Source organism: Trachypithecus francoisi, unplaced genomic scaffold (assembly GCF_009764315.1).
Source record: "Trachypithecus francoisi isolate TF-2019V2 unplaced genomic scaffold, Tfra_2.0 Lachesis_group6, whole genome shotgun sequence".
Lineage (NCBI taxonomy): Eukaryota > Metazoa > Chordata > Mammalia > Primates > Cercopithecidae > Trachypithecus > Trachypithecus francoisi.
Window position 1 is genome coordinate 56,328,972 of NW_022681471.1, and position 9,500 is coordinate 56,338,471.

Genomic DNA, 9,500 nt, shown 5'->3' on the forward strand with positions numbered 1-9,500 from the left:
TAAATACTTGAGGGGATAGATACCCTATTTTCTATGATGTAATTACTTCACATTGCACACCTATAGCAAAATATCTCATGTACTTCATTAATATATACATCTACTATGTACACACAAAAATATAAATAAAAATAAAACACAAATTTATGGAAGCTAAACTTGTTCCTGAATGACTTTTGGGGAAATAAGTCATTAAGGCAGGAATCAGAAGTTTCAAAAGTCTTTTGAAACAAATGAAGTAGAGACATAATATACCAAACTTCTGGGATTAAGCAAAAGCAGTGTTAAGAAGAATGTTATTTGCAATAACGTCTGCATTAAGAAGGTAGAAAGATCTCACATTGACAACCTAACATTTCACCTAAAAGGACTAGAAAAGCTAGAACAAGCTAAAACGAAAGCTAGCAAAATGAATGAAATAACTAAAATTAGAAGAGAACAACATGAAATTGGACCTAAGAAAAACATACAAAGGTTTAATAAAACTAAAAATTGGTTTTTTGAAGGTTAAACAAGATTTATAAAGTGCTAGCTAGATTAATAAAGACAAAGAGAGAGAAGATTCAAATAAGCATAATTGGAAATGACAAAGATGACATTACAACTGATCCCACAGGAATACAAAAGATCCTCAGAAATTACTTTTAAAAACTCTATGTACACTAAAAAGAACTGGATGAAATGGATACATTTCTAGTATATTAGTTTGTTCTCATGCTGCTAATAAAGACATACCTGAGACTGGGTAATTTAAAAAGGAAAGACTGTCAATTGACTCACAGTTTTACATGGCTGGGAGGCCTCACAATCATGATGAAAGGCAATGAGGAGCAAAGTCATGTCTAACATGCTGTCAGGCAAGAGAGCTTGTGTAGGGAAACTTCCCTTTATAAAACCATCAGATCTCATGAGACTTACTCACTATCATGAGAACAGCATGGAAGAGACCGACCCCCCATTATTCAATTACCTCCTACCAGTTCTCTCCCATGACACATGGGAATTATGGGAGCTAAAATTCAAGATGAGATTTGGGTGGGGACAGAGCCAAACCATATCATACCACACCTGGCCCCTCCCAAATCTCATGTCCTCACATTTCAAAACCAATAATGTCTTTCCAACAGTCCCACAAAGTCTTAACTTATTTCATTGTTAACTCAAGAGTCCACAGTCCAAAGTTTTATCTGAGACAAGTCAAGTTTCTTCCACCTATGAGCCTATAAAATCAAAAGCAAGTTAATTACTTCTAGATACAATGGGAGTACAGGCATTGGGTAAACATACCCATTCCAAATGGGATAAATTGGCCAAAATGAAGGGGTTGAAAGTCCCGTGCAAGTCTGAAATCCAGTGGGGCGGTCAAATCTTAAAGCTCCAAAATGATCTCCTTTGACTCCACGTCTCAAATCTAGGTCATGCTGATGCAAGACATGGGTTCCCATGATCTTGGGCAGCTCCGCCCCTGTAGCTTTGCAGGGTACAATTCCCCTCCCTGCTGCTTTCATGGGTTGTCACTGAGTGTCTATGGCTTTTCCAGGCACACAGTGAAAGCTGTTGGTGGATCTAACATTCTGGGGTCTAAAGGACACTGTCCCTCTTCTCACAGCTCCACTAGACAGTGCCCCAGTGGGGACTCTATGTGGGGGCTTGCACCCCATATTTCTTTTCTGCACTGCCCTAGCAGAGGTTGTCTATGAGCACTCCATTCCTGCAGTAGACCTCTGCCTGGACATCCAGAAGTTTTAATACATCCTCTGAAATCTAAGCAGACGTTCCCAAACTTCAATTCTTGAGTTCTGTGCAGCCACATGCCCAACACCGCATGCAAGCCAACAATGCTTAAGGCTTGCACCCTGTGAAGCAATGGCCTGGGCTCTACATTACCCTTTTTTGGCCATAGCTGGAACACAGAGCACCAAGTCTTGAGACTGCAGAAAGCAGCAAGGCCCTGGACCAGGCCCATGAAACCATTTTTTTTCTCATAGACTTTCTGACTCATGATGAGAGGGGCTGCCGTGAAGACCCCTGATAAGCCATGGAGATATTTTTCCCATTGTCTTGGCGATTAACACTGGCTCCTCATTACTTATGCAAATTTCTGCAGCTGGCTTGAGTTTCTCCTCAGAAAATGGGTTTTTCTTTCCTATGAAATCACCAGGCTGGAAATATTTTAAACTTTTATGCTCTGCTTCCCTTTTAAATATGAGTTCCTATTCCAACCCATATATTTGTAAATGCATAAAGCTAAATGCTTTCAACAGTACCCAAGTCACCTCTTGAATGCTTTTATGCTTAGAGATTTCTTGTGCTAGGTGCCCTAAATTATCTCTGTTAAGTTCAAAGCTCCACAAATCTTTATGGCAGGGGCCAAATGCCTCCAGTCTCTTTGCTAAAACATAGCAAATGTCACCTTTGCTCCATTTCCAAACAAGTTCCTCATCTTCATCTGAGACCACAATAGCCTGGACTTCATTGTCCATATCACTTTCAGCATTTTGGTCAAAGCCATTCAAAAAGTAAGTAGGAAGTTCCAAACTTTCCAACATCTTTCTTCTCCTGAGCCCTCCAAACTGTTTCAACTTCTGCCTGTTACCCAGTTCCAAAGTTGTTTCCACATTTTTGGGGTATTTTACAGCAGTACCCCACTCTATCAGTACCAATTTATTGCATTAGTCTGTTCTAATGCTGCTGATAACGACATACCTGAGACTGTGTAATTTATAAAGAAAAGAGGTTTAATTGACTCATTGTTTCACATGGCTGCAGAGGCCTAACAATCATGGTGGAAGACAAATAAGAATCAAAGTCACGTCTTGTATGGCAGAAAAAAAAAAAAAAAAAAACCTTGTGTAGGAAAACTCCCTTTGTAAAAGTATCAGATTTCGTGAGACTTATTTACTATCATAAGAACAGCACAGGAAAGACCCACTAGATCCCTCCCATGACACATGGGTATATGGGAGCTACAATTCAAGATGAGATTTGGGTGGGGACACAATGAAACCACATCACCTGAAAATACACAGCCTTTCAAGATTGAACAAGAACAATATTGAAACTCTGAATAGACCAATATTGAGTCACAACATTGGGTCAGTAATTAAAAAAATCTACCAATCCTAAAAAATCCCAAGAACCAGATAAATTTACAGCTGAATTCAACAAGATGTACAAAGAGCTGTTACTACTCCTTAAGAAAGTATTTCAACAAATCAAAGGAGGAGAGATTCCTTCCTAACTCACTCTATCAAACCAGTATTATTCTGATACTAAAGTCTGTCAAAGATACAACACAGAAAAAAAAAAAAAAAAAAAAAAAAACAACTACAGGCCAATATCCTGGATGCATAAACATGGAAAAATCTCAAAAAATACTACCAAAAGAAATTCAGCAGAACATCAAGAAGGTAATTCACTATGATCAAGTGGGATTTATGCCCTGGATACACAAGTATAACCACTTAAACAGAATAAAAATCAAAAACCGTATGATCACCTCAGTAGAAGCAAAGAAAGAATTCAGTAAAATTCAAAATTCATTCATGATAAGAACCCTCAACAAACTTGGCATTGAAGCCACATACCTCAAAATAATAAGACCTATCTATGACAAACCCACAGCCAATATAGTGCTGAATAGGCAAAAGTTGGAAGCATTCTGCCTTAGAATTGTAACAGTCAAAGATGTCCACTCACATCCCTCTTAGTCAACATAGTACTGGAAGTCCTAGCCAGATCAATCAGGTAAGAGAAAGAAGGAAAAGGCATCCAAAGAAGAAACAATAAGTCAAATTATTTCTTTTCACGGACAACATGACCCTATACCTACAAAACCAAAAAGATCATGTCAAAAGAGTCTTAGGCCTAATAAACAACTTCAGTAAAGTTTCAGAATACAAAACTAATAGACAAAAAATGAGTAGCATTTCTCTATACGCGAATAAAATTCAAGCTGAGAAACAAATGGAGAATGCCTTGCCATTTAAAATAGCAATAATAATAATAAAAAAAAAGTTCTGGGAATATATTTAAACAGAGAGGTTAAAGATCTCTACAAGGAGAACTACAAAATACTGCGAAAGAAATTGGAGATGACACAAATAAATAGAAAAACGTTCCATCCTCATGGATTGGAAGAATCAAAATCATCAAAATGTCAATACTGCCCAAAGCAATCCACAGAGGAAACACTATCTCACTCAAATTACCAATGTTGCTTTTTACAGAAGTAGAAAAAACTTCTCTAAAATTAATATGGAACAAGGAAAAAAATAGACAAAGCAAGCCTAAACAAACAGAGCAAAGCTGGATACATCGCAACACCTAACATGAAACTATACCACGGGGCTACAGCATGATAACAGTACAAAAATGGAACACAAACAATGGAACTTAACAGAGAGCCCAGGAGCAAATCTCCACACCTACAACCAACTGATGTTCAAAAACAGTAAGGGAATAACTCGCTATTCAGTTAATTGTTTTGGAAAGACTGGCTTCCTATATGTAGAAGAATGAAACTGGACACTTCTCACCATATACAAAAATTAACTAAAAATGAATTAAAGACTTAAATGGAGGACACGCATGGTGGCTCATGCCTATAATCCCAGCACTTTGGGAGGCCAAGGAGGGCAGATCACCTGAGGTCAGGTGTTCGAGACCAGCCTGGCCAACACAGCAAGACTCGGTCTCTATTAAAAACACAAAAATTAGCTAGCCATGATGGCGTGTGCCTGTAATCTCTGCTACTGGGGAGGCTGAGACAGGAGAATCACTTGAACCTGGGAGGTGGAGTTTGTAGTGAGCTGAGATAGTAGCCACTGTACTCCAGCCTGGGTGATGGAGTTAGATTGCATCTCAAATAAATAAATAAATAATAACAAAATAACCACAACAAACACTTAAATGGAAATCTCAACTACAAAAATCCTAGAAGAAAACCAAATAAATACTTCTCTGAATATTGGACTACACAAAAAATCAATGACTAAGTCTTCAAAAGCAATTACAACAAAAACAAAAATTGACAATTGGTACCTAATTGAACCAAAGAATTTCTGCACTGAAAAAGAAACTATCAACAGCTTAAACAGACAGCCTATAAAATGGAAGAATATATTTGCATACTATGCATTTGACAAAGGACTAATATCCAGATACTGAAACAAATCAACAAAAAAACCAAATAACCCTATTAAAAAGGGGGCAAAGGGTGTGAACAAACACTTCTCAAAAGAAGACATACAAGCAGTGAACAAACATGAAAAAATTGTTCAACATTACTAATCATCAGAGAAATGCCAATTAAAACCTCAATAAGATATCACCTCACACTAGTTAGAATGGCTATTATTAAAAAGTAAAACAACAACAACAACAGCAACAGCAAACTGATGTTGGTGAGGCTGTGGAGAAAAGGGAACACTTATACACTTTTGCTGGGAATGCAAATTAGTTCAGTCACTGTGCAAAGCATATCGGAGATTTCTCAAAGAACAAAATATGAAATTACCAATTGACCTAGCAAGTCTATTACTTGTATATACCCAGAGGAAAATAAATTATTCTACCAAAAGACATCTGCAGTTTTATGTTTATTACAGCACTATTTATGAAAGAAAAACTAAACTAAACTTTTTTTTATTCTAAAATTCATATGGAACCAGAAAAAGCACCTGAATAGCCAAACCAATCCTAAAAGAAAACAACAAAGCTGGAGGCATCACATTACCAATGTCACCTCATATGCCCACCAATGTTGGATTGGATAAAGAAAATATGATACATACACACCATGGAATACCACAAAACCATAAAAAGAATGACATGTTATTTGAAGCAATATAGATACAGCTGGAGGCCATTATTCTAAGTGAATTAATGCAGAAGCAGAAAACCAAATAACCCCACATTCTCACTTATAGGTTGGAGCTAAACTGCGTACACATGGACAGAAAGATGGCAACAATAGACACTGGGGACTCCAAATCAGGAGTAAGGGAGTACAGAAAGAGTGGAAAAGTTACCAGTTGGATGCTATGGCAGGAAAATCTTGAGGCCCCAAAATTACTAAGCTAAAAAGAAAAGTCAAGCTGGGAACTGCTCAGGGCAAAATCTGCCTCCCATTTTATTCAGTCATCCTTCTGTTCACTGAGATAGATGCATATTCTGAATGCCTCCTTCGGAAAGGATTATCAGAAACTCAAAATAATACAACCATTTGTCTATTACCTACCAGTGACCTGAAAACCCCCTCCCTGCTTTGAGTTGTCCCTGCCTTTCTGCACGGAACCAATGTACTTCTTACATCTATTCATTGATGTCTCATGTCTCTCTAAAATGTATAAAACTAAGCTGTGCCCTTACCAGCTTGTACACATGTCATCAGGACTTTCTGGCTGTGTCACAAGCATGTGTCCTGAACTTTGGCAAAATAAGCTTTCTAAATTAACTGAGACCTGTCTCAATTTTGGAGGGGTTTCACATGTGGTACCACTGAGGGATTCTGAGTGGAGATACTCCTGACCTTTGACAAATCCTGTCAGTGCTTGGTACCAGCATGGGCTAACTTTAAGGTTCAACCAATAGGACAATTTGCTGACATCTGAGAGCACCCTCTCCAGAGAATCCTGATCTCCCAAAATTTGATTGAGATCAAAAGTTTATTATGCTGTCCAACTTCTATCTTTTTGGAGTTTTACTTGCTTCCAACAAAAGGAAGTCAATTTTCTCCTGCTTCTGTGATAATGGAAGACAAGAAACTCCTTTATGAAATTTGAGCTCACTTCCAACAGGGAAGATGATGATGATGATGATGATGATGATGATGATGATGATGATTTTGTTTGCTTCTGTGATGGTAGACAGCAGTCTTCAGCCTGAGACCCATCCCTAGGTTAAGTAACTGAATTGGGGTTTGTTTTGGCTCAAGTTACCATTAATAACCAGCTGGTCTTAATTTCTCATTACCATTAAGAACCAGCTGGTCTTAATTTCTCCTTACCATTAGAGTACTCAGTTATCACATTGTCACCGTTTTTGTTGTTTGTTCCGGTCTTTCTCCCAGTGGATTAGACAAACTACCTGACTTGGTCAAATCTGAGTTAGAATTCCAAATATGGGTAATAAGGCCTCCCTAATTCAGCTAAAATTCCCCACAGCTGTAAAAGAAAAAAGAAAAGGAGAAACAAATAACCATGTGTTTGGTTTCTGTGTTTGCTTCCTGTCTTAAAAAAAAAAAAAAATTGTTCTTTCGTTTACTCTTCTTCCACCCTATACTTCCTTCCCCTCTTTTGCAATCTGCAGTACCAAAAAATTTAGAGAAGACTTCTAATGACTTGAACCTCTTTTAAATAATTCAGAACAAATGCATCCCAATCCCCTTTTGGAGTGTTCTGTTTTATTTGTGGAGTTTCAAAGTAATGGGCAGATTCTTTTTAGGTCTAGAGCTCTATTTTTCTGTATTTTATGACCTGACCTTTTTGGCTTTGGGGTACCAGACATGACTTTGCACTGTGAGAGGATTTGATCTTGGCATGCATAATGGCAGAAGAGAGCTATAAAGTTACCATGGCTGAGCACTCAGATAAAAACTACTGTTAGATCTAACAAGTTCTTTTTGCAAGCGGGTGAATTTGTATTTATCTCATGGCTAAAAATTCTGAAGTAAAAGCCATAGAATTTGTGTGTGTGTGTGTGTATTTGAAAGGGCTTTATAATTTTTATAATTTTATGTTTAATTAGCAATTAGATCCTTTAGTTTCCCTTTAGAGCACCAAACTTTTTCTCTCCACACCTTATAATATAAATTTTTCTATTTCACCTGAGTTGTTTCCTTTAATATGCAGATTTAAGGTTATTTAGCTCACAACTGCTGAGGGCTGTGAAACAGGGTGTCAAGAATCTGAAAGTCCAAGATAGAACTCATGAATCTATAAGATGTATTTCTGTCAGCATGCCTAATACATCTATCCATTTGTGTGTTGTAAATGAGAAAAGACTAGTCAAATCCTTTTTCAAGTTCATGTAACAAGTAATTACTTCAATAAATAAGCTAGCTTTAAAATTATTGGTAAAGTAATATTAGAAATGTCTCAAGAATTCCCAACATACATTTTTTGCATTTATTAATCAAGCAATATTATACTTATTCCTGCTAAATACTATAAAGTGTCAACATTTGACATGGGGTTACAAAACTATAAACCCAGTTCAAAACAGAATAACCTTTGATTGCGTAATGTTTAATAAATAAGACACTGATATTGGTTCAATGAAAATAGTTGCATCTTGAAATTAGTAAGATTACCGTAACTTCTAATCCTGTGGCTTTAGGCAGTCTAGTCCACAGGCAGTAAGGAGGTTTGTTTTGGGAAAGGACTGTTCTTATTTTTGTTTCAAAGCTAAACTATAAAGTAAGGTCCTCCCAAAATTAGTTGGAGAAACTGGTTATTTTACCACGGCCTTGACTGGAATGGTATGCTTTTCTTTAAGAAATCAAACTTGACTTATGGAGTCAATAAAAGCCAGTTGGGACACTGGCCTCATACCTTTGACCACACAGCCCAGGTACAGGCTTCCTGACCTGTGGTAAGTAAAGAATGTCGCTTCTTGACAGATCCAGGAACCCCAAGTTTATGTTGGAACCTCAGCAGGAGAGGATCACCCAACTGATAAATATTTGATGGCATAAATGGCTTCACCCAGCTGATACATATTTGACGACTGGGCTTGGCTTTAAAAAAGTCTTATCTGACATTCCTCCTATGGAACAAAGTTCCACTGAAACCAATTTAAAACCTATGTAAAAAATAATTATCCTTGCTGCACCGTATACAATTAGGTCAAACATAATAAAGGAAACCAGTCATACCATAATTTGTCTTCAGTATAAAAGGAAAACTGGAGGGAGAAAAATTATGTTTCAAAGCTATAGTATATCTTTTTTAGATTCTAGTCTTGCATAAAGTGTTTTTGATTTTTATTATTCTCTATAGTTTGGACCAAATTCTAATTTTCCTTGACTATGAATCTTCTTCAAAATAATGTTTTCAATTTTTTTCTTTTTTTCCCCATTTTTTCTAACTTGGATCACTAAAAACTAAGCTGTGATTTCTAAAATCCCTGCAAACTGAAGTCAGACAACTTACACATCAGAAGAAAATAACAGTAACCTATTTATATACATAAACCACTTTCATACCGGCCTACCAATGTATGGACTTCAGAGTAATGTGGCCTATATCGATTTTTCCAGGATTGTTTTATGTTTGTTCTTATTTTTCTTCCCTTTTTCCCCCCATTTTCTCTTTATAAGTCATAAGATTTCACAACCTGCTAAAAATGAGTATTCGGGGCCTACTTGTCTTGTAATAAATCATCTTAGCTATGAGAGATCAGATGAAACCTGAGACCAGAGAGTCATTTTCTTCTAAAATGCTTTCTCCAAAAGTTTTTAACAAAGAAAAGAGGAGAAATGTGAAAGGAAAATCTTG